This window comes from Schistocerca nitens, chromosome 7 (genome assembly GCF_023898315.1).
Source record: "Schistocerca nitens isolate TAMUIC-IGC-003100 chromosome 7, iqSchNite1.1, whole genome shotgun sequence".
Taxonomy (NCBI): Eukaryota; Metazoa; Arthropoda; class Insecta; order Orthoptera; family Acrididae; genus Schistocerca; species Schistocerca nitens.
The window spans coordinates 240,621,204-240,648,307 of record NC_064620.1 but is presented as its reverse complement, the minus strand read 5'-3'; the positions used below and the strand labels follow the sequence as shown (position 1 = coordinate 240,648,307).

The window sequence follows — 27,104 nt, the reverse complement described above, 5'->3', positions numbered from 1 at the left end:
CTTTGCTGAACGAAGTTTTGAATCCAGTCGCACATTTGGTCTGATACTCGGTAAAACCGTTTTTTTTTTTTCCACTAACCGTCAGTGCGGGACAGTATCAAATGCTTTCCTGAGGTCGAGGAACACGGCATCATCTCATGGAGGAAGAGAGCGACCTGAGTTTCAGAAGATTTGTGTTTGCGGAATCCATGCTGATTTTTATAGAGGAGATTTTCTTTCTCCAAAAACGTCATAATACGCTGCGCGAGGCTGTTTTAAGACCGGGGAAATTGTGTCTCCTTCCTACATAATTTTTTTAAATATTTTTATTTGCTCCATTTAAACGTAGCAAGCGAGGTAGGTACGCTATTTAGACATTGGGCTCGCCACATTCTGTTCGGCAGATGGAAGGTGACTACGTAATTGCTCCAGTTGCTGGAAGAAAGCTCTCTCTCGACTTCAGCGTAGGACATCGATATCGAAGGGATACAACATGATAATTCATAATCATTGTTTGTTTCTTCATATAGACTCATTAACAACTTATGGTCCTCTGTGTTACAGCGCATTTCGACCCAGAATGTTATTTTATCTGTATAATGTCTTTTTTCGTATATTCTTAATGAATCTGGTTTGCAGCTAAAAAAGGCTAATGGGGTTATAGGTTCTTGATAATTGTTTCTTTGCTAATTGAGAATTAAAAATATCGCAGCGGTGTTGCAAATGCTGGTTATTTCCTTGTGCATGCAGTATCTGGATGATTGTATTGTTTCATATTCCCATATTTTATCAAATTTATTTCTAACCTGTGATTCTTGCGTGTGTTCTCATTCATTCATGATTGGCTGTGATTCAAGAACGTATTTGTTCTTGTAATATATTACTAGCGTCTCCGTTTCGTTGAGTAAGATGTGGGAAATTTTTAAGAAATATTTGAACATCGTTTGAATGTTCACTGTATTGGTCGTAACGGAGCCAATTGTCTTTGTCAGGCGGGATGTGACACTTGCAACAAACAGGTTTGTATAACATTCTATACCCGTTTCTGTTATTCGCGATTGTCTCGTTTATGATCTGTGATCGTTCCTAAAGTCATTTTGTCACACTTCTGAATAGTTCCGAATGCTTCTACGTGCGCTGTAGCAAAGCATTATAGACTATACACAGTCACATTTCATATTTAAGTCAGGGATTTCTTAGTTGTGTAGTCTTCACCTGATTCCGTTCGCTTTCATTCAAACTACAATGTCGAAGTTAAACTTTCTCAAAATTCCTCTCAGCAAAGGCAGCAGTGCGCAGAACGAGGATTTTTCGAGAAAGTTCTAGCATTATACCACCAGGGTCTGAATCACAGGGGAAGCTGCAGTCTTGGTTACCTTTTTATCAGTCTGCAACTGTTTATAAATATCATGGTTTATTACAAACGCCTATTATTGTTACTCATAAAATTTTATTTCTCCTGCTTGAGAATAATCTTAGTATTTGAAGTAGTCTCTGATAAATGAACCAGTTATAAATGAAACGACCAGTTTACATAGCATTTTCACAATAATAAAACTTCCCGTCTGTCGTAACACATCGCATCTGTTGTAATACTTTATTCTCGCAGCTAGTATTGTAAAATGGCCGTCGTGACTATGCTGTCAAGATACGAAGTCTTTGAGAATGCTGTGATGAGGTTGCAGTGCAACTGCTCGAATGGCCTTTATAATTGGCCGTGATATGTAGAGGCAATCGAATCACCGAATTTAAACGATACGTCCGAGAAGCTCATGCTGCCCCACCCCAATCGATCAAAAAGACACAGTAATGCTTTAACGTCACAAGTGCAGTTAAAATTGTAATGGCTACAGTGAGTGAGTGAGTGTGTGTGTGTGTGTGTGTGTGTGTGTGTGTGTGTGTAGGAACCTTAAGAATCGCCAGTACGTTGACTTAGAAACTACAGCCGCCAGGCTGACTAAGCAACAAGAGGATCGTAATTCGTAGTAGATTGGCTCTGAGCACTATGGGACTCAACTGCTGAGGTTATTAGTCCCCTAGAACTTAGAACTAGTTAAACCTAACTAACCTAAGGACATCACAAACATCCATGCCCGAGGCAGGATTCGAACCTGCGACCGTAGCGGTCTTGCGGTTCCAGACTGCAGCGCCTGTAACCGCACGGCCACTTCGGCCGGCGTAGTAGATTAAAGGAACATTTGTGCAGCTGACCATAAGCTCAGCAAGGACAATGTAATGTAACCCACTAATAAAAGAAGCAGAAATTAGTTGCACAATTTTATAGATATTAAGTGGGAATGATTGTGAAGGTGTTTCCCTTCACGATTAGCCTACAAGACCATGCAACCGCGAGCAAGCGCGACAGTGATCAGTTCAAATCTGCAGATGGCGCGCTCAAAAAAATAAAAATAAAATTTCTGATTTTGTAATGCTTGTCTCACCTTATTCACGAAACTCACACGTTTCACAGACATAGAATCGCGTTTTGTCTGCCATATCGAACAAACGATTCACAACCATCCTAATGAGTTACGCGCAGTTCAAAATACAACGAGAAAAATACATGGAGTAAAAGTAATGGTGGTAAGTTAACTGTTTACACTGAGGAAGTAATTGTAAGTTTTCATTCATTATAACATCTGAGATCACGGTTTTACTGAGACATGAGACATGGCATCGATTTTTGCATACTGCAGTTAACCTTCGTTTGCAGGTTATCTTATCAACAAAAATATGCTAAAAGTTGTTTTGTTAATCTACTTTTTAGTCTCCCTGACAATTCAACTTAAAGGTCAGAAGGAGTGGCGTTTATGCTTCTGTATTTTGTAAGACTGTCGTGCTTTTTCTGTTCAACGTATGTCGGTTAACTCCAAGGGAGGAGTTGTACAAGAAGAGATGTTATAAAGTTGTATCCACGCCAATTAATGCATTCGAAACTGTTTCTTGATCTACCTAAATGACGCTGGTTGTGGAAAACAGTACTCACTGATGGAGGACTATTCTCCTGCAAGATACTGAGGGATTGCGAACAAGTAAGGACTTAGTCGTATGCCTGCATACAGAATTAGTGAATGTTTCCTCACTACGCGTTGATTATGTAAGGCTACCGTGGCTACTGAAAGAGAAACTTTATACGGCGGTGTACAAATAACGCACCTATGCAGGGTACAGGGCTCAGTTTGCTACTGCTACAAATATATCACTATGTATGTATCCCTTTGCATCTAATAAAGATAAAATGCGCCTCTCTTCGATTAAGAAATAGGAAATGAATAACTTCATACACAGTTAGATACTCATTCTCTTCTTGCACTCCAAATAAGATAGCTTCGTCCACATGAACGAACATTTTAAAAGTGAATAGGAGCATGACAACGCAGCACGTTTCAGCGACGGTTTGGCGTTTACACGGGAGCATATATCGATTGTGGCAGAGGAAATCCGGTAGCTACAACAGCATTTGTAATGCCAGCATTGGAGACTCGCAAAAGCACTCTCCGCACTTTTTCCTCTACTGTATTTTCCTTCCGCTGTCCGTCCAGTAGCTTTATTCGGCTTCTCTAAATGACCAAAATTACTAATTCTGAGGCTTCATTGTTAATTTGCACTTTTTCATTCTGGCGTATTCATAGTTTTTTGTTTTGTTTTTATAATATCAGTGTACTTTAAAATACGCCGTATAACATACGGGTAAGAACTGCCTGGTGTGTTTTTGGGAATCTAAACATGATTTTCAAAACTAAGCTTCAAATGTGTCTGAGAATGGGAAGTTGACACTTAGTGCCTGTTTTGACTTTCGGCAGTAAGACGGGTTCTTGCAATGTGAAAACCGTTGAAATGCTAAAGGTTTCTTAGCGAACGGAGGACAGACTCTTTTTGAGAAATAATAGGAGAGAGAGACAGAAAAATTAATAAATCATGGAATGGGCAACATGTATTCGATAGGACTCACTACAGTAAGTAATATGGTTGAAGGCGTTGAGTAAATCGATGCTTAGACCCCAGGTTCTACATGATGCTCCGGTAATCATGAAGTGCTACGTTCATTTATATAAATGATTGATTCGTGTCTTATTATACAAATGAAATTGAGAAATGTAGTTGAACGAACTATGCAAGGAAGAGCTATATTTTTTTAAAAGTTTTGTTTTTATAAAATATTGTGAGAACTGAATGAACTGAATGTAGGTTTAACGTTGAACTGATCGTAAGCAATTTATGTTGTTACAGTAATCACTTTAAAATGGCGTAATTGACAGAAATCGCGATCGTGATGCCTAAATAGATGTAACAACAGCCCTCGAGGACTCTGTCGCTTCTGAGTAGAACAACATAATAATAAATGAGAAGCACAGTATTGTGTCTTTTCTGTAGGATTAATTTATTTAGCTAACCGGTTTTACACTTACAAGGCATTCATACTCTGACGGCGATAGTCTCGTGATGGCCTATGAGCCGAAAACCGGTTACTAAATAAATTAATCTTGTAGAACACAAGCAGTATTGTGCCTTTCATTTATTAGCTGAGACCTACTGCTGCTGCTGTCTCCCTCTATCATATTTATCTCTCATAGTTTCCTTCATAAGCATATTATCCATTCCTTGATAATGCCTCGGGACGGGTCCTATCAACCGATCCCTTCTTATTGTGAATTTTTGACGTAACGCTCTTTTTTCCCCAATTCGATTCAGTACCTCTTCGTCAGTTATTCGACGACCCATCCACTATTCAGCATTAAATATAATGTTGGTGTGTAGGACGTGTAACCAGGCGGATGCTTGGTAGACGGAGAGAGGAAGTTATTTACTGGATTCCTAGAGTTAACAGAGGGCTGAGACGATAACGCAATGAGAAGAAAAAAAACAGTGGAGGACGGTGCTATAAGAAAACATATAGGATCGTTGGAGCTATACTACTTCTTGCTGAAGAACATAATGCGTAGAAGAGTCTGGAAGAGGCAGCTATTCTGCAGTGGATGTCAACTGTTTATGTATCTGGTGTTCCTCCTAAGAGACGTCACACACATTTCCGTTGCATTTTGACAGATTCCTGAAATTCTGTTTTAGCAGTGTGGGGGCGGAGGCGGTCAAATACTGCTCATCGCGTCTTTTATGCGACGCCCAGAGTTGACGGAAAGCGTCCGATTGTTTCCCGTTACAATGTAATTTTTGAAGCGCAACTTTACGTGGCCATTCGACAGAGCGGTCCCACACTATTCTGGTGGGATATTCCTGTTATCGATATGTATTGACAATGACAATGGGCGTCGCGTGAAAGAGGTGATGAGCAGTAATTGTCTAGCCTGGCACAAGCTACACAGCGCAGAAACGAAAACGCTCACATTACAAGCTATGTTACAAAGCGGCTGTTGCTTTGTGTTATGCAGGAACTACGGTTATCAATAGAGCAGATTGGATAGTTTCATGAGAAGAGATTACAACATCAGTACCAACAAAAGAAATAGAAAAGTAATGGAATGTAGTCGAATTAAACCAGCTGACGCTGACATAGATTAGGAAGTGGAACACTAAAAGCAGTAAATTAGTTTTGCTATGTAGGCAGTTAAATAACCGACGATGGCCCATGTAGAGAGGATATGAAATGGAGGCTGGCAATAACAAGGAAAGAATCTTCAACATCAGTTATAAATTTAAGTATTAGGGAGTCTTTTCTGAAGATGTATAGAAGTGAAACGTGAATGATAAGCACGTCATACAAGAAGAGAATAGATGCACTTAAAATTCGGTGCCACAGGAGTATGCTGAAGATATGAAAAGGTTTTGCAAACACCGCTACGCTACAAAATTTGTTGGCTGCTTAAATTATTTAATTGGCAACAAGTTTGTGCTAGACCTCATCATCAGGGTATAGTGGCAGTACAAAAACATTTAACGCAAATGCATATAGATATTAAAGTTTGTACAATCTTGGCATGTGCTGTGGCCATCCTTTAATGTCTATGTGCACTTGTGTTAATTTTTTTTTTTTTTTTTTCTGCGCTGCCATGTACCCTGATGATGAGGTCTAACATCGAAACTTGTTGCCAATTAAATAATTTAAATAGCCAGTCATTTTTGTGACTGATAAGAGGTATTTGTAAAACCTTTTCATGTTTTTGAAACAGGTATGATCGATTAACTTTTAATATGGCTTTAAGCTCGAATAATAAGACACGGAATAGCCGCAAAAAGAAGTTTACGCGACAGTTTGATTAAAAGGGGATTTGGCTGGTAGGTCACATTCTGAGACATAAAAGAATTCTCCATCTGGTAATGGAAGGAAGTGTGGGGGAGGGTAAAAAAAATTGTAGAGCGAGACCAAGAGATGTATAAATACAGTAATTAGTTTCAAATGTATGAAGGCTGCAGTAGTTATTCGGAGATGAAGAGGCTTGCACAGGATAGAGCAGCGCGTCGAGCTGGTGAGACCAGTCTTCGGAGTGAATGCACAACATTTCGATTTAGCTGATACTTACGTGCTTGTATGCGTGGCACCGAGCGATTAAGTGAAGTGATTAAACACCCTGCTCGAATTGTATTCTGGAAGAGTCTGTTAGGAATGTTGGTGCCCGCCTTCCTGGTTTATGTTTACTGCTGTTCCCTCTAATCATTTCAGGCGCCTGCGGGATGAGTCATGTTAGCGAAGCCAAGCTTCACCGCATCCTCCGCTCTTTGTTTCCTTTCGCTTAGTCTGCGAGAGGACCGCAGTCGCAGGAGAAAGCACGCAGAAGCGCTGACTCGGATGTTTGGCTCGGCGGTGGTGTTCACGAAGTGAGTTCCCAGCGCTGCCGGCATGGGCGTAACGCTGCCGTTCCTGTCCATACCATGCCATACCATACCATACCATACCATACCATTATTCACGGCCTCTAATCAACTTCAACGCCATGCGGGACTTTCCTCTCGCCGTAGACAGTTACCAGCAGTGCTGAAACATACCACTGTTAGCTTCCGCGTCATTGCATCGTTGTGACGTGCAGAGAGGTCTATACTTACTTGGACCTAAACGGGACGTCACCCTACCGTCAAATGGCAGTTTGCTCACAATGGAACACAATGCCAACGCCTTTAGGCACTGCGAAATTGTGGACGAGTTAATGGGTGATGTAGTCTCACGTCAGCAATAAGAATGCAGCAACGCTATTTGTTACATTTATTAAGGAGAAAAGGCAAATTTTAAGGTGGCTATTCATGACAAACTACGTTCTTAATTTTCTTTTGATCCCTCCCTCCCTCCCCTGAAAGCGGGCTTGTTTGCAGAACCACTTATAGATCTCAGTTACTCCTGAAATAAAAAAAAAAGAAGGAAGGAAAACTAACGTAAGAATTCGTGTTCGGCTAAAACAGGCAGAACTTGATCGTACAGAGCTCATTAGGTATGTTCTGCATGGATCTGGAAGAGGAGAAAAAACGTTGTGTAGGCGTTTGAAGATATTTAAAAATGTACTTGCCCCGTAAATAACTTGTAAATATGATCAAAACATTCCTTTTGCCACGTTCTTTGCCTCGTTTCGTAACAAGCGTTAAAAAGCTTCACCTCTTCCTCGGCTTCATCCTACCCTCAGTGGCAGCGACTTTCCATTTCGAAACGGGAATCGAGATTCCAGACCACTTTTGCCTGTTATCGACATTGACACTGGCAAGGTTTCGGTCCCAGGGATTCCAAGGTTTTTGAGACTGTTTTCATTTAATTAATATTAATGTGACATAAAGTCATGCAGGAGGCAGGCAGACTAGTCTGCGGATGTTTGTGCCACATAAAACTTGAAACGCCGTCTGTACATGCAGTGATTGCTCCTGTTTACCTGGTGGTGGATAAATTCCCAAACGCATCATATGAGCAACAAAGTCATTCCTTGCCTGATATATGACATTTATAACTGCGATCCAGTCAGGTTGAATGCAGAACTGTTGACTGTTTTAATTTCATGTTTGACGTCGGATAACAAATCACCAAAGAAATATTTTTCCTGGTGGTATAATTACACTGTGGTTGTACAGTGAAACCTGTGTGTGTGTGTGTGTGTGTGTGTGTGTGTGTGTGTGTGTGTGTGTGTGTGTTTTCTTACGAATGCTTACATACTATCTATAGTTTTTTTTTTTAAATAATTTCAGTCTATGGTCACAAAAGTTGTCTTCCTACCATACATTTCTTTGTTACATGACTACTCTGTAATCACCCTTACGTGCCTGGGACAGAGTTCACGAACAGCCTTCAGACCATTTCTATACCGTTCCGCTCCCGAGGGAGGAAAGCGAACCGTGCATAAAAATTTCTCGGTTTACTTGAAGCGTCAAATTTCGATAAAATTTCAAGCTTTCGATGTCGTCTTCACCGACGAACTCTGACTGCCGTGAAACTACCGAGGCTCCCACTTTTATACCCAGAGGATAACATCTGATGGGTTGGTTTACGTCATAAAGACAAACGGATTTGGTGCGCACTGATGTGCCGCTCATATACGTGTTTTGGTTTACGCCCTCTATTCAGTGATGCTTGCAACGCCATTCCTCGCATCAGGCACTAAACGAAAATCTTTCACTGCGAGCTGTGATTTATCTCATTATATTACGATGATCATTTCCGCCTATGTAGGTGGGCGCCAACAAAACATTTTCCGCATTCGGAGCCAAAATTTGGTGATCGAAATTTCATGAAAAGTTCTTGCCGCAACGAAAAACACCTTTGTCTGAATGATTGCTGCCCCAACTCGCGTATCATACCCGTGACGCTCTCCCCTCTATTTTCCTATAATAGAAAACGAGCTACCCTTCCATCAATACTATCTGATGTGGACCCCACATGCCGCAGCGGTACTCCAGAAGAGAAGAGACAAGTGTAGTAGACCTGTTGCATTTTCTAATTTTTCTGCAATTAAAACTCAGTCTTTCGTTCACGACTTCCTCGCAATATTTTCTATGTACTTCTTCCAGTTTCAGTTGTTCGCCATTGTAATTCCTAGGTACTTAGTTGAATTGACAGTATTTCGATTTGTGTGATTTATCGTGTAACCGAAATTTAATGGATGCCTTTTGGAACTCAGGTGCATGACATCACTCTTTTGATTATTTAGTCAGTTCCCATTTTTCTCACCTTACTTACATTTTGTCTAAATAATTTTTCAGTTGGTTTTGATCTTCTGATGACTTTACTAGAGGGTAAATGACAGTTGCAAACAATCTAAGAGGGCTGCTGATAAGCCTTCTGAATCGCTTATATAGAGTAAGAAGTGTAGAGGGCCTCTAACAATGGCTTGGAGAACACCACATGTTACTTCTGTTGTACTGCATGATTTTTTATCCATTACTACGAACACTGAACTTGCGGGCAGAAATCACGAACACAGTCGCACAGTTGAGATGATACTCTATAGGCACGTAATTTGATTAGGCATCGCTTGTGAGGAACGGTGCCTAAACCCTTCTGGAAATCTAGAAATAGGGAATTAATTTGAGATCCCCTGTCAGTAGCACTCATTACTTTGTGTGAATAAATAGCTAATTGCGTTTCACAAGCATAATTTTCTGAATCGTTACTGACTACAATAGTTGTCAATACATGGTTTTCATTATGTTCATACCTCCTACGTTCCAAAATCCTAATGCAAATCGACGTCAGTGTTATGGGTCTGCAAATCAGCGAGTTATTCCTATTTTCTTTCTTGACTATCGGCGTGTTCTGTGTAACTGTCTAGGCATCAGGTACGGATCTTCTATCCAGCGAACGCTTGTATATGATTGCTGAGCATGGAGCTACAAGGGGTGGATAAAAATATGGGAACGTTAGAAACACAGCTCATTACCATTCCTAATAGGATGTAGCAAAACCGTTGACGTCCAAAACATCTTCCAGTCTTCTCGGAATGGATAAATAAAAGTCCTGTGCGGTTTTCCGGATAATCTTATACCATTCATATTGCAAAATAATGGCAAGTACGTGTAACGATAATGGTGGTGGATAGAAATCATGTATCCTTCACTCGAAAGTAGACCGTAAAGCCTCGATAATATTGAGATCTGGCAACTTTGGTGACCAAGGGAGATAAGACTATTGATCCTCGTGGTTACATAACCAGTCGGGGACAGTGAGAGCTGTTTGAACAGAGGTCCTGCGTCTTGGGGAGCACAGCATTACTATTGAGGAACAACAGTTGTACCATGAGTTGGACCTGATAAGGCAAAATGGTCAAAGGATCCTTGGCAGTAATGCAACCTAGCACAGTAACTATGGGGCCCGTGGAATACCGTGATATGGCTGCCCATATCATCACTGAACCCCCGCCGTGTTTAACTCTTGGGACGTAAACTTGGGCAGAATTTGAGAACCGTATGCAAAAAGACATGTCTGACCAAATGTCTTTCTTCCATTGCTCCATAGTACAGATTTTAGGACTCCCGCACCACGTTTTCCTGATGGGGGCATTTGCATCGCTGATGAGTGGTTTCGGAAGTTCAGTTCGCCCTGCAGTGCCCTACTTAATGGAACTCCCTTCGTGATACTTTGGTGCTGACAGAATCCTCGAGTGCGAAATTCAGTTCCGCAGTGACTTTTGCAGTCGTCGTCCTCTTATTTTTCGTCATAATCCTCTTCAGTGACCGTCTGTCACGATCAATAAACACACATTTGTGTCCGCGTTGTGACTCGCGGATAAGATGTTCCACTTTCCCTATACGCGGTAACAAATCTTCGATGCGATGACTCTAGAAACGGTAAACACTTGGGTCACCTTGGTTACGGAAGCTCTCACCATACGAGCAGCAACCATTTGACCACGTTCGAATTCATTTACACTGTAGAGTCACATTATTCTGATCACCCGTCAAAAGCCTGAATAACCGCCTTTCACAGACCGTCTTTTGCCTCACAGACCACTGCGAGACGTTAAGGAAGAGTCAGTTAGGTTCTGGGCGATACCGACAGGGATATGGAGCCATGGCGACTCCAGTGCCGTGACTAGCTGCCTGTGTTTTTCGATTGAGGATAAATGGCGCGAACAGCCCGATCAAGGTGGTCCCAAAGATTCTCGACTGGATTAAAGTCCGAGAGTTTGGTGGTCATGGGAGTACGGTCAACTCATCCTGGTGGCCTTCGAACCACGCACATACACTGTGAGCTGTGTGTGACGTTGCATTGTCCTGCTGGTAGATGCCGTCGTGTCAAGGAAGAACAAACTGCATGTAGAAGTGGTCATGGTCCTCAAGGATAGATGCATACTTGTGTTGATCCATTGTGCCTTCCAGAATGCTGAAATCACCCAGGGAATGCCACCAGAACATTCCCCAGATAATAACGCGCCCTCTTTTTTGCAGGATGTTTAGCTTTCAGACGTTTCACGTCGTACACGCCAACGGCCATGTGTCTGATGGAGCATAAAACGTGATTCACCTGAAAAGCCCACCTGCCGTCACTCAGTAGAGGTCCAGTTGCGGTACTGGCGTGCACATTCCTGCCTTCGTCGCTGATGAAGAGCAGTCAGCATGGGTGCATGAACCAGTTGCCTGGTACGAAGACCCACGCGCAGCAACGTTAGGTAAAACGGTCGTTGAGGAGACACTGTTGGTAGCCCTTTGGCTCAGCTGAGCCATCAGTTACTTCAACAGCTACACGTCTATTCGCCCGTACCCATCTCCGTACCTGTGGTTCACCACGGTTGCCTCGGCGCCGGTTTTGGATAGCGCCATATTGCAATGCACGGTATACTTTAACCACGGCGGCATGCAAACACTTTGCAGCCGTTTCGGCCCGAAAGCCAATGATCATGCCCTTTTGGGCCTGAGATGATTCGCTCCGTTTCCGCTTTACGACAACGACTGAGGTGTTTCCGTGTGTCCCCGACATGTTTCGTATACCCTCCACTCCTAGTGCTGCCACCTGCCGTCTGTGAGTGCTCATTGTACAGTGACGTCGAACATAGTCAGTGGTCATGTGATTGTGACTGGTGCATGTAGGTCCGACAGTGCAATCCACAACTACGTGAAACACTGTTCTGAGCACTTCTGACGCTTGAAGCGTGCACATATTGTGCCGTTGGTGGTTAAATACAAAAGTGCAACTTGTGCAAGCTTGGCTAGCACCCATCTGCATGTATGTTCAAGCATACACTTCTCGCGGTGTTTCCACATTTGTCTCCACGCCCTGTATTGCACATCAGCATACTCTGAATTGGTATACATTCTGGACCGGAAGACTTGCCTTTATTAAGTGACTGAAGTTCCATCGCTTCGCCGAGGATTATCGCCTTCTAAGTTTCGCACGTTTGAAGCTGTTCGTGATTTGAATTCTGGAATACTTACTTCGTCTTCTTTACCCGTAGTGGTCATCTTCAGATCTGTTTAAAACGTATTCTTACATAATAAAACGAAAGTTGCATGATTGAAAGATAGAAACAGGAGTAGCTAGGTATCATCGAACGAAACTAATAACAAAGTGCGACGTAGACTGTGAGTGCAGGCAGTCATAATGTGAACATTAGTGAAGATATTGGCCCAACAGAACAAGGAACAAGTGCGGTTAAGGTAACACCCAGTCTGAATCATCATAGAGAACAAGTTATATTTGCAAGTGCACTCCGACGCACACTGTACAAACCAGACGTCTGTGGTCGTGTGACAGTCTGACAACGTCTGGCAACAACCACGAAGGCATGACGCGACTGTTGCTGTGAGCACTCCACTTGGCTTGGTGGTCGTTGCAGTGTGAGTCAGCCAAAACATTTTACACCCGCGACTACGTAACACCCGGCCGCTAGACGTGGAAGTCGCTGTCTCCGTTAGGCTGCGATATAATTGAGCGAAAATTTATGGTGAAAGTATGTCATCGATAAGACTCGCTGTAGACGTGGCTATCACTAATTAAAGCGAGAAATAATGCTACAGGACCTGTTAAATGTGGTGAACAGTCTACTGAGAATAGAACATTGCTTGAGAGTAAACGATAGAAAGGACAAAATATTAAAGAGTACCAGAAATACGATTAGCGCCCAGTTTAACATCGAATTTGTATTCCTCGTAGCAGACGAAATCAAGGAATCTGCTACCTTGGAAGCAAAAATAATTCACGGCGAACGAAGAAGAGAGGACATAAGCAAAAGACCGACACAGACAGAGGCCTCTCCTGGCGAAGAGAAGTCTACCAGTATCAAACATGAGCCTTAATTTGAGGAACAAATTTCTGAGATGGTATGTCTGGAGCAGTGGACGAACCCGAAAAGAAGATACTCATAGCGTTTGAAATTTGATGCGACTGAAGGATGCTGCAAACCTGGTATGCTGACGATAAGAAATGAGTTCTCTGCAGAGCCGGCGATTAAAATACTAAGTAGAAGAACAGAAATGATGATGGGAGATGTCTTCATACATTAGGGAATAGCTTCCGTGGTACTAGATTGAGCCGCAGCGAGTAAAAACTGTAGGGGAAGAGAGAGATTGGGACAAATAATGGACGCTACTTTGGTATGAAGAGGTTGGCACAGCAGATCAGTAAAAAAACTGATGATAAAAAACTCATGTGAGAGAATTCGTTCCACCACAGAAATTACTTCTTCCAAAAATACTGTACCTGGGTTCACACTTCCAAGATAGGCTGCACAGTGGCTAAGACGTCAGATTCATATTCAGGACTCGTTCGTCGTCCAATAAAAGCTTGCCCTCCATCTCTCATGACTTTGTCGCTGACAAGACGGTGAATCCCAAACCGTTCTTCCAGTCCATATTGTGCTAAGTCCGTCAGATGGAGTGTGCAGACGAGTTTCGAGGTCTTCTCCAAACTGCCCGGCGAGCCGAGCTCAATAATGTCGACTATCGTATTCAGATTTTCCTTGAACTAATGGTTGACGGAACTAAGTGCTGCACTACGTACCGGACGGTTCGAAATTAGGTTGCTGTGTGATCAGTTCCGCCACGAATCTATGTCGTATGATAGGCCAATCGTGTTTGCACAGGTGTCTCAATGGACAGTTGCAGCGACCTTCCAACTTGGTGTAGTAAATCTCCCTGGCAGACTAAAACTATGTTCTAAACCGGGACTTGAACCATTACAATTCGCTACCAATGCATTTGCCGGTTGAGAAAGTCTGCAATGTGTCACCTACCAATTCAACATTTCACTCTGCATGTCCTCTATAGATTTTCCTCTGAACACGTTGCTAATTCAGCACCATTGAAAATTAGAGCTTCGTTGCTCGGGAGAGGTTAGTATCCACGTTCGTGAATCGGTTGTACAAGTTAGTTCTCATATCGGGAGGCTTCGTTCAAGATGAATGACACATTCATTTCGTAGTTTAACCTCTTACACTGAGAAGATTCACCAGAGGCGATGCAGCAGTTATTTTCCAACGAGAATGACAGAATTTTGTGGTGTCGGTCGTGAAGGATTCACTAGACGGATGTTGAAAAAATTGCGGCCAGCGTTTACGAGTTCCACTTTGCTCCTTGTATTTCTTGTATTTTGCCTCGTGTTTGAGAGACTGTTTTATGAAGCATACTGAAACTGTCCTCTCGATGTACAAGGTGGTTATAATTAAACTTTCGCTACATGAGGCAGTATAGATGGAAAACAGTTTACCGTATGGAAAGCAAGCTTCATAGGAATGATGATGTTCACAGTGTCCGCTGCAGGTTTTGCGTTGTGTGTAGTGTTAGTGTCATGACCTGCCGTTGGGTGCCGGTGCTGGTACGGCGACGTAGGGTTGCAAGCATCAGTGTGCATTACAGTTGCAGACAGTCAACATCGGTCTGGAAGAGGTGACCAGGGCTTTACTTGTAAAGTTTTCTTATGAAAACAACAGCAGTAATACTGCTGCTCTTCGCAAAAAGAAATACGGAGAGATCCTCTTACCGCACCGGGGTTGAAGAACATGGTTTCGAAGTTAGAATTAACTGCCGATTTGGGAATGGTTCCTGGGAGAGGCCGACGAGCAATTGCGCCACAAATTGTTAAAGTTCCTGTTGTCATGGCTGAGGAAGATGGGCGCAATGTGCAATCTTCAAGCACTGCACGAGCCACGACACCTGAACATTCCATGCTCAGTTGTATGAATAGTGCTGCAAACAATAATACTAGAATCGTATCCGTACAAACGTCACAGTATTCACCACCTTTTGCCATATGATCTTTGTAACCTAGAACGTGAGCATGGTACGCAATTAACAAGCGCCAGCCTCTCGTGTAGTACGCCGCTCGTGGTCTCGCGGTAGCGTTCTTGGTTCCCGAGAGTTAGGTCCCGGATTCGATTCCCGGCGGCGTCAGGGATTCTCACCTGTCCTGAGATGACTGGGTGTTGTTGTGACGTCTTCATCATAATCATCATTCATTCCCATTACGGTCGGAGGAAGGCAGCGGTAAACCACCTCCATTAGGACCTTGACTAGTACGGCGGTTCCGGTCTCCCACATCGTTCCCCTATGCTCTGTAAAGAAGCATGGGACTTCATTTCCATTCCAACCTCTTGTGTGTAAATTCAAATGTGTTTCTTTCAATGATTTATACGTGATTTCTTGTCCGCATGTCCTTAAGACGCTTGCACAAAGTTTCATTGTACTACGATCAGTCGTTTTTCAGGGAGCCCTCTCAAGTAGCGAAAGTTTAATCAAACCACCCTGTGCGTTTACCCCTGTACTTTATCCAAAGATAGTACTTGAAGCAAAGCAAACATTGATCCATTTGGGGTCAACGTACGTGGAGTCTGTTACATCCAACGCTGCAATTAGTATATAAGTTTTCCCGTAACAGCCTACTTTTAGAAGTATTTATCTCTCAATCGTGCCTCTTCATGTCGCTTTGTCTGGTACTCATTCCTTACACGCCAAATCTGTTAGAGGAGATAACTGGTTTGATGTGAATTGTGCGCCCTTGTCGGGTGGAGGTGTAATGGGTGGTTTAACTACGTTCTCCACCGGCCTTTGTCCCCCCCCCCCCCCTTCCCCTCGCACTCGCAGCCCGGAATAATGAGCAGTGCGCCGGTATTGCGCGCCTCACACATCAAGTGCTGCAAAGTGCCAGCGGCGTGCTCAGGTATAATTTCGGAGGCACTCGGCACCTGAAAATGGCGGAGAATGGAGTGCAGCGGATGTGCGCTGTGGATCCCATTGCTGCGGCTGCCTTGCTAGTAGCTGGAGAGGAACAGACGGTCGTAGCGCTCAACGGCATCAGGAGGAGCTAGAAATGACTTAACCAGTTCGCTGGTAGGTCTCCACGACCATCTGAACCTAGTGTCTGGAGCGTTCCCACACTTTTTTTTCGTGTGTGTGTGTGTGTGTGTGTGTGTGTGTGTGTGTGTGTGTGTGTGTTGGGGGGGGGGGGGGGGCTGGGGGCCGCGCGACAAATAGTTCAGACAACAGACCAACAGACACAACGTCTGAGGAGGACCTACAAACATACAATTGTGCCTTGCCACACGGCTCCAGGTGTACTCAAATGGATGGAAAAGCACAATGAAGCCTTAAGAAAATTTCCCTAGTTTCCAAATTCCCTTAACTGGCGTCCTAAAGTGAGGGGAATTTTTTTGATACTACCGCATCCTAGTACACGACGGAACATGAGTTTCTGTAGCATCGTAACTGAGCACCTTTGACACGTATTAGTACTCCTATTCAATTTCATGATAACATTCTTTGGGCCATAAGTTTGTCTCCATGTCTGCTACTGGGCATCGAATTACAAATTCCTGTTGAACAGCCTTTGTTTAAGCTGAATCCAGCGAACAAAACAGAAAATATTTTCAGAAACACCAGGGAAGAGGCATCTGAGGATTTTTACGTGTATTGAGAGTAAAGAAGATAATTTGCACAAGTCTAATGTAAAACTGTTTGAAAGCTTGCGACACCTTTCTTTACAACACTTACGTGACAGCAACCACAGAGTTAATCTGTAAACAGTGCGTTTGGGAAAATTGTGTACTTAACAAGATGTTATGAACTCTTGTGCACGTGGCTCTTTGTTGTATTGCTGAAATACGGTTTGGTATAGTTACACGTCACTGAATGTGTCGCTTACCTTTTGCATTATTCTCGCAGCTGGAAATATAACCAGCCTTTCAACTTGTACTACTTCTTCTACTAACATTTAAGGAAAACTTCTGGAACAGCGTATTGCGAGATACTCGGTAAGTGCAATGACCGCTGTGTCGCACGGCCCGGTGTGTTAACAGTCGCAGCGTCTTCGGTCGCGATTAGCTGCACCATGCAACGTTTCGCGACTAGTCGGTAAGTTACCGACACTGAAGGCTGAATTACTGAATAACATCCCAAAAACACTGCCCTGCCACCACCACCCCCAGTTTTATTTGTAGTGTTCATGACTGCATCATAGCATTGTACAAGTTTTCGTCTCGTTAGATTAGGCCCTTTTTTGTTTCATAGCTGATACAGTACTAGTAGTAGTAGCAGCAGCACTAGTAGTTGCTGTTGTTTACTAATTTAAGCAAACGATGGTGCACAAAGCACAGCATTCCGATAAGTATGCTTGCTTAAATCTCGCTTCTGGCAAAACTAGAAATACAGAGTCTGCATGAAAACAGTCACAGGCCTCATAGGATTTTCTGTTGGCAAGGAAGGGATCAGTAAGACTGAAAGACGGAACATGTGCTGAATCAAACGAAGAAGGGGAAGAGGATGAGGATGGTTACATCCATGTTTCAAGTTCCGTCGACGTCGGAGTCACTGCGGATTGCGCCATGACTCTAGTGGAGAATGGGATCAGGAGAATGGGTCTCGTTGGTGAGTTCTTGCAGCAACAGTTACAGCATTTGCCCGAAACGGTTAAGGGAAAGCATGAACCAAGATGGGTAGACGGGGGCCCGAATACCGTCTGTCACAGTATGGGAGCCATGTGCCACGACAGCAAGTGAAGATATCTTATAAAGAGGACCTCAGCACCCCCAAAGAACTTAGCACAGGTAAACACGTTGGCTTTAACACTAGATGGCTCTGAAAACTATGCGACTTAACTTCTCAGGTCATCAGTCGCCTAGAACTTAGAACTAATTAAACCTAACTAACCTAAGGACATCACACACATCCATGCCCGAGGCAGGATTCGAACCGAACCGCTACGGTCGTTCGGTTCCAGACTGTAGCGCCCAGAACCGTACGGCCACTCCGGCCGGCTGAACACTAGATCGTCGCGTAAGTACAAACTATGAGCTATCCAGCTGAGGAAGAAACTGTAAGTACAATTCAGTGTGAAATCCAAACTGCTATTTGGCTGACAATACTTCGCACTCTGCGAAATATGATTTTCACTGTTCGGGTAGTTTATTATCCCCAGACAATACCAATTCACTTTAGAGAGTGCCTGTTTTGGTAATAAAATAGTATAAAACCTGTAAACCCTAACCACAGATTCTTTCAAGAATTCTGTGGGAAAAAGGTTTGTTGGAGGTTCTAAGTTCTAAGAGCTATGAGTATAGTGTGGGAATTTGGCTGTCAGTTTTAAGCAAAAGCTAGTTTCTGTTGCAACTCTTGATGATGCCCTGTCTAATGAAATTTGTGTCGTACAGTGATATAATTTTGCAGGTACATTGAATTCTATATGTGGATATTGTCTGCAAAATGTGTTGCGAATACAGTTAGTAGTAAAGAAGCGGCAGTTATACTGCATGAAAAGCGAAAAAGTAGTGAGCGATTCACTTTTTTTTTCATCATTTCATCGCAGAGAGAAAATGTTTCGTAAAAATTTGAATTAATGCGTAAAGTTTGTTGTAAGTCACTAAGTGCTCTTTTTCTCAAATTTCTCAAATACTGCATGAATATAGTTTGGCTGTTTCCGCGTGGTTAGTTAGGCTGTCGAATAAGTGTGAAAGCTCTAGAAGTTTTTCACATCGCTGGCAGCAAAATGAAAATAAAACATCATACACGGGATTCTTAGTAATATTGAGTTACCGAATGCTCAGCGATCGTTCATATCACATATCTACAGTCAGGAACACGTTTCGCCAGTTTCCGGTAGTATTTATTGTCATCCAAAGAAGAGTCTCGACTTTCGAAGAAATATGCCGTCAGGCGTCCCTTTTTAAATAGGTTCCTGAATCGTTGTGATAAAAATGCATGAATACGATTGTTGGTGTGAGTACCACAACTGTTTGAAGTCTAAATTACTAACAACAGGACCCACATACAATGTTGTTCTGTCCCACTAGTTAGCCAGTATAGCGGTGCAAAACTCAGATGATGGCGTGAAGTTTCAGCGCTGGTTTGTGAGACTAGTGAACAGCAATGGGCAGACTGTGGTATGCTAATTTCTGTGCTGATCGAATAGCGGTTCCTAGGATCTGATGTCAACAAGAGTATCGATCTGGTTTTCTGCGGATGCTATCAACAGCAATCGTGACCACGTTTCTAGCCTGGCGCTGTCTTCCAGCAAAAGCCAACACCGGGCCGCAAGTACCTCGAGCGTCGAAGTCATCTCGAGAACACAACATGTATTGCTTTTCCTCCCTGGTCTTGCCCAATGGGCAGACAAGACACCGATTGAATATGTATGGAGTAAAGTCATTAGGCATCGGTCTTCCGGCTAACATTACGACCGTACTGTGGACTCGCATTGAAGCAGTCTAGTACACACTGAATGGGAAGACTTCCGGTGCTTGTCTGAATAGACGCCTCGAGATTTTGAGCCTCATGTAGTGGAGAAAGCCTTTGGTGGAGTTCTGGGGAGTAAGCTGTTAGCTATCCCGAAGAAGATCACAGTTATGGGAAAGAAGTGAGACGAGTAAGCAATAGGCATTTCAAGGAAACAATACAAGAAAAATGCCAGAAGGGATTAAATGCGTCGTCTAACCCCTCTCCAGATTTTGTCTCTCACCCAGTCCATTTCATAATATTAAGTCGATTTATTTAAAAAAAAAACCGTTTCCAAGTGCAGGAGAAAGGACAGTCGAATGTATAAGACTTGCTAGACAATGTATTACTACGTGGTAGTGAAAAGAGAATTAACAACTTCCTGGCAGATTAAAACTGTGTGCCCGACCGAGACTCGAACTCGGGACCTTTGCCTTTCGCGGGCAAGAGCACTTGCCCGCGAAAGGCAAAGGTCCCGAGTTCGAGTCTCGGTCGGGCACACAGTTTTAATCTGCCAGGAAGTTTCATATCAGCGCACACTCCGCTGCAGAGTGAAAATCTCATTCTAGAATTAACAACATTTTAAATATCAGGATTCCAGCAACGAGGAATACTGAATGAAGATAAAGGAGGGGAAGACTAAGGCAATAGTTTTTACGAGGCAATCAAAGCAGATAAAAGTGAAATTTTCTTATGAGCTAGTAGAACAAGTTGATAACTTAAGGAACCTGGGGTGAACCATATCCAGCAACGTTCCATGTAATCAAGAAATAAAAACAAAAATGCTATTGCAAAAGAAATGTTTTGCAGGCAGAGCAGTATTTTCTGTGGTCCATTAAATAAAAAATTGAGGAAAAGAATGGAGAAGTGTTTTGTATGAAGTGTTGCCCTACATGGTGCTGGAAAAGGTCACTTCGACCGAGAGAGGAGAAATGCTTTCAGAGGCTATCGCGATGTCGACTTGGAGAAGAATGGAAGGTGTGAAATGGACACGCAGAATAAGAAATTAGTTAATGTCAAACAGGAATGAAAGAAGACAAATACTGGAGAGAATTAAGAGGAGGGAAATAAACTTGCTTGGAGAGTTGATGAGAAGAGATTGCATAGTACAGAACGTGTTAGAAGAATGACTATAGGAAAAGCAGCTAGCAGCTAACTGACAACATCAAGATCAGTGCATCATATGCAGTTCGAAAAGGAAGTCGGAAAGCCGAGAAGATTGGAGAATGCTGAACTTGAAAGTGATAGACATGTCTTACGGACACAACAATCGTCGTCGTCTTAGTGACCACCGAGCTTGCGCTAATAAAAATGATCAACAGGATTTTTTAGCACCAGAGAAATATCCCTAAACTAGGAAAGACACCAGAGAACCGCCAAGGAGCAAGAAAGAATAAACGTTGTCGATATTTAGCATCCAAAACATAAATGTGAAGACTGTTATCCATAGCTGCGCGTTTCGGAAGTCAGTCTCCCCATCGTCTGACTGTCTGCATTCAACCCTACATACACACGCACCTGAATCACGAAACACGTATCCGTCAATAAATGAATAACATTCCTCACGTTTGTATGTTGTGAGCTAACAATGACTATCTTCACAACTGCTACCTCCAATCCTTAATGTGAACAATATTTGATGAAATAAGTATTTCTGACCACCATTTAAGGAAAAAGCTTTTCTTATAATTTTTGTAACTCTTTCTTGAAGCGATTGGTATAAGCAGTAACAAAATATGAATGGTGAGGCTTAACCGCTCCACTGAGAAGTACTAATGTATTTTAACCGATAATGTGGCATACGTGTGAACTGGAGCTCCGCAAGGTGAAGAAGGTGCTGTGAGGTTGCTTGTTTTGAGTAACTTGAATTCCACACTCGAGCGGAGGCCGGGCAAGAAGACAGTTATAGGTTGGTGTGTGTGCGATGCATCAGCGAATGCAGTGCTTCCAACTTAACTGATTCTGAAAATTAAATGAATTTACACAGTAGAGCGAGGCTTGGCGAGGACGGAGAACGCCGGAACAGCACGGTTCGGCCGACGTGCCTGGATGTCTGTTATGCGGGTAGGCAGTTAGGGACACACACAACTTGCAGCCTGAAGTTCTCGACTCAGAATCAGGGGCTCGAGCCGCTAAGAAGTAGTGGACGCACTGTGTACTGTCCACGCTCTAGTTTATTCTTTGTCGGAAATAGGAGACAACTGCGGAGGATCGGCGCTTTCTCGTGCAACTGATATGTAATTGTAAACAAATGTAGAAAACAGCGCAGAAACAGGAGGAAGGCCCATTACTATTCGATTAACCTATTCGCCATAACGCACTGGAAACAGAAACAACAGTAAGATGGCTGGCAGTAACCGTCTCGAGAGACCTGAAGTGAAACCAAGACTCAGCTAGCCATAGCAAAGGCTGGTGGCAGACTAGAATTCTTTGGGAGCACCGTATGGAAGTATAACTCACTCACGAATTAAGTGTCCCACTTGACACCCTTTCGACAAATTCTTGAGTGCAGTTTGTCGATCTGGTGCCTTTGCTATGCTAAGATTAATAAAGAAGATCCAAAGAAGAGAGGTGTGTTTCATTATGATCTCCTTTATTTAGCGCTAAAGCGTCACGGCGATGTTCATCAAACTTAGGCGCTACAAAGGAGGCTTTCAGCGCGACGGAGAGATTTATTGTTAAAATTCTGAAAACGTAGCTGACAAGAGGAGTAGAGCAACAACTTTCCTCGTCCCATAAACAAGTTTCCTCGTCCCATATACATTCCACGGTCTGCCTACGAGAAGGAAACATCAGAGTAATTCGGGTTACCAACAGCCACTTTAACCGTACATTGTTCGCGATTAGAATATGGAAATTAGGGAAGTGGAGAGGGAGGGTTTGGGGGAAGGGGATGACAACACTACCAGACTCCATAAGATGCATTCTGGAGTGTAGTTGAAGACAGAAATAAGTTTGAATTCCCCGTTATCGCAATAGCTGTATTATCTTTGTATCTGTTCTTTTGCCCAGTTTTTGCTAAATCGGCTTTATGGACGTAGGTGCCATCTTTCCCTGAACCTCCGATACTACTTGTGTAATTATATTGTACTTTCAGTATTCACTTTTTTAGGCGAAAGTTAGCGGACGTTCTCCAACAACAGTTGTTGGTTACACTGATGTAACTTAGATTACAAGGTGCCTCAACACAACCTGACTATATGCAATGGCTGTATGTTATCTGCAGGACAACACTGCAACATTCCCAGAGAAATATTTTTGCCGAAAGTTTTGCGTTATCCGCCGACTGTAACTATGACGTACTTAATTTCTTTTCTTACATTCTTAGTTGAGAGGATCAATTACAGGAGACACTGTACAAATTAATGCATTTTGCCAAAACCGTGGTGAGAAAATGCCTATGGAAGAAAAAAAACAAATAATGGCTTTGCACGGTGAAAAAAAATCATTCAGCAAATGACAGAGTTTACGCATTTGGTATTTTACATGGAATATCATAAATTTCAGTGCCCCTGCATTAAACTTACTAGATTTACACTCTTCTTGGCAATAATACAACGAAAGATAGGCCACATAGTGAGAAGAGAAAGATTTCTTACGTTATGTGGAGTAATTTCAATGCTGTTATTGCCGTACAGAAGTCAAAGCTGGACTTCCCAAGTGAAACATAGGCGACTGTTTGGAGCTTTAATACATTCTCCCGCATGGTGTGAAATTCGAAAAGTAGGATGAAGAGGTACTGCCACAGTGAGACTCTGCGGGTGGGTCGTGAGTCGTGGCGGATAGCTCAGTCGTTGAAGACCGTTACTGCCTGCGAAAGGCGATGCTCTGGGTTTGATGTGCTAACAAGTCTCATGTCATCGCACAGTCCGGTAGAGAGTGCAAATTTACTTTGATGACGTAATGTTGTGTGCGTATTTATGTAAAAAAATGTCTATCTCATATCATTTGTCTGCGCTGAGAAGCCAGTTCATGAAACTTTGTGACTTAGGAAATATCGATTCCCGTTGTATAATAATTTCTCAATAATTGGTGATGCACTTACAGAGAGTTCACGCGCCACCGTTCGATGTTTTTAAATTCGTGGAACGCTCTTCAACTGGTGTTATTGTTGATGGGCTAGGCATCAGAGCGAGACAGTCCTATGGCTAGGACTGGAGGACCGATGTTCAGATCCGTGTTCAGCCATCCTGACCCAGGCTTATCGTGATTCACTTATGCCAAGTCGACGTTGGAACGGTTTCTTAACTAAGGTAGCATCTGGTCCATTCCTTCTTTCGCACCTGTCCAGTCAAGTCCATGCTTAGACTGTGAGGCCTACACAGCTGCAGAGCTCTGAATCCTAGAACTCGGTTGGAGCGATAACATGTGTTCATTTCTCATCTTCACTACTGTTTCACACAGTGATGTGATACGCGTTCGAATTTGCGTGTTTCCTTTTGTGAACGTGATCTTGCTGCAGAAACAGAACAGGAAAATAACCGATGTGATAAATAAAGAATCGTGGCGAAAATTATGTTACTGTTAGGAATAATTTTGTAACTTCTTTACTTAAAAAAACATTTCACTTCACTTTTCAGGCATGAAAATGAAAAACTGTGTTACAGTTTCTAGTTCCCAGAAGAAATGGTCACATAAGAGTACGGGCGATTAAGAAAGGATTCCAGGATAATATAGAAAGAAGGCCAAGATTAAATAATTTAAATGTGTAGTAACATGTTAAGCAATGTCTTAATGAGGAACCACCACCAGCCACAGATGATTTTATTCAACCAAACCGGTTCCAGGAGCAGCGCCCATTCCCAGTGGCTCAGACTGGTTCTCGTACACTTTTAGATAGCTAGAAACGCGAAGCAGTGGTGCTTGCTTGGCGTGCTTGCGTGGTGATGAACGCAGCGTGGAGAAAGGCCGGAGTGCCGCGTCTTTGTATGCTGTGAACAAAACACGCTTTATATACATTACAACTATCCCAGGCAGTTGTTGCACGTTCTTCGCCCTGTAACAAATGTACAGGAACCAGTCTAATAATGAAGATGGCCAGTTGGCTTGAAAGTGGTATGTCGTCGTAAAGTGGTTTTTGTTTTTAGTGCATCACGACAAAATGCAGAGAGAATCGTAAACTCTGCAATTATTTCCCTTACGGATAAAGTACAGTACGGCATTATGTTGCTCAGAAAAATTCTCAGGTACAACAGTTCCGCTTCACGTTGTTTCGTATCACATAATGTAGTGAATAGTGTTACGTCTTCCGCTTCGGTGTTTACGCGACTGTTGGCGCGAGGTGCTACAGTTTACTACGGTATATCTCTATCTCTCGCTGTCTGCGAAAGACATCGTACGTTCAAGCAGTACTGCAGCTCTGTGCTTGTTTCTTAAGCAGCGCGTTTCGCAGAAGAGCTGCCATTTCCCAGTAAACTGGCAGCGTAGCGAAGCTTGCCGTCCGTTTCACATGCAGGGGAGCTCTTAACCGCGCCTTACATTTCCCGTAAGCCGTTATTCGTAAGCGTAGGAGTGGCGTCATTATCGGGGTATTCTGGTTTCTCGGAATCGTACTGCTGTCGCGCCTAATGACAAACACGCCGATGGCTGCGAAAAGGAAACCGCGTCATAAGTAGAAGTCGGGAGGATAGAAAGTGAGGCGTCAGGGAGGGAACAGGAAGATCAGTTAGAGTTGTAGAACTACAGTAGGCTACGGTAGACTATCATAAGTAAGCGTAGATTATGTTGTTTTCCTATTAGCCTTGGTTCGTTAAGATTGTTACCTCTAAGGTAGGTGTGTTGCATACCTGTCGGGCGTTAACTCATTTCGATCGCTTTGTTTGCGTATGCGATCAGTGTGTTCCCAGATTCCCCTGAACACAAAAAGCGGTAACCCGCCTAGAAACTGTTGAGAATCTATAAAGGGCCGCGTAACCTACGGAACATTTGTTCTACATTGTTATCCTACTGTCTGATACTTAAAAATGTACAGTATTTGTAGCAAAATTGAAATTGTCAATGTTTAATTCTGGTTTTATTCGGAAATTGTTGAATTGTAATGTGGAACAGGGGGTGTTGTAGCAAAAATTAAAATTAACAATACAGAGTCTCATGTAGCGCTAGAAAACACAATTTCCTTAAAAAAGGTTAAATTTAGAAAACTCAAAAGCATAACAAACTTCGTTTCAGTACTTCGTCAAGCTTACATAAAACATATTTCTGTTATTCAAAAAAAGTTTCGTATTCATTAGTAATAACAGAAAACATGAAAAAGAACGTTCTATGGAATGCAAAATAACAATAATTATATAGATTATTTTGTTTGTGCACATAAACTGTACCTGCATCAAAACTAGTGGATATGGTTACATAAAAGGGCACAAGTTACGCGATCAACTAATGTTTCTTACTTATTAAATGCACGTCATCTTTTGTAAGGATTTAAAATACACAAAGAATGCTGATGTGATTATGTGCAAAACAGACGAAGAAAAAACAAAGAGAAGTCGTCGGCTCCCAGTTTCTCTCTCATTTATTTTTTCTCTCTCATACATTCATTTGTTTCTTACTCTACCATTGCTACCAGTACTACTGGTAATCTTACCATTTACTAAGGCATTTATGTAATGTACTAAAACTACCGAACCGTAGTTTTGGTAGAGCGCACTTGTAGTTAGAATAGCAAATTGAAGTGATAAAGCGTGCGGGTAATGTGGCGAGAGATCAGGAGCACGCGAGCTCTGAAAAGCACGAGCAGATATTAATATGGACTCTGTGCGGGAAGAGGAAAACCGAAGTCCCAGCGATTCTCTTCTATCTTCGACGAATTAGAACTTTCTTTGTGAATGGTGGTATAAGATTCCGGTGAGCATCACTCAAGGATTTCAGTATTTTCGAGTGTATTCAGGCTGAGAAGCCGCAAACTTAAGTTGCACTCTATGCCGCCAGCCAGGAAGTCAAATGTACGAATTTAGTATCAGTTCGAAAAACAAACTGTAAATCACATAATGGATATTGACTATAATAGGAAGTGCACCCCAAGACGTTAATCGTGAAACCTAAAAAATTACTTCGGCATTCGCCGCGAAAGTAACTCACAGCTCATGTCTTGGATTAGGAATGGCGGTTATCGCTGGAACTGGCGGTTTACGGTTATATATATATTCCACGTCATTTTATCCTGACTGTTAAAACTGCTCAAAATAACTGGTTTCTGAAGTAACCTACTATAGGTTATTTATTCCTATTATTTACTGTAATAAACGTAGAAATCGAACCAAGATTCACCATTTTGACTCTCTCTGTTTCATGTTACATAGTATCAAAATATTAAATTGAATAGACAAATAAGTAAACTTAACCCGTCCGCCTTTCGCTGCTTTCCTCGAAAAGTGGTAAGTGGTTGAATATTACAAAAAAATCGCCAGTATGCTCCTATTGATCCCAATTTTTTGAAACTCTGCTCAAAAGTCATGTTGTAATCCGGGATCATATCACTATTTAGACATTACGAACAGTCAGTCCTGAAGTGTGAAAGCTAGAGTTGAAGAACTTTTTTTTTTTTCATTAATTTGCCCGTTTTCAAGGGC

At 42.6% G+C, this 27,104-nt stretch overlaps 1 protein-coding gene across 2 annotated transcripts in view; it reads left to right on the top strand.

The window, feature by feature from the left end:
- Nucleotides 1–27,104, top strand: part of LOC126195040 (AT-rich interactive domain-containing protein 5B-like) — a 329,224-nt gene that overhangs the window by 24,556 nt on the left and 277,564 nt on the right. The window lies entirely within an intron of this gene.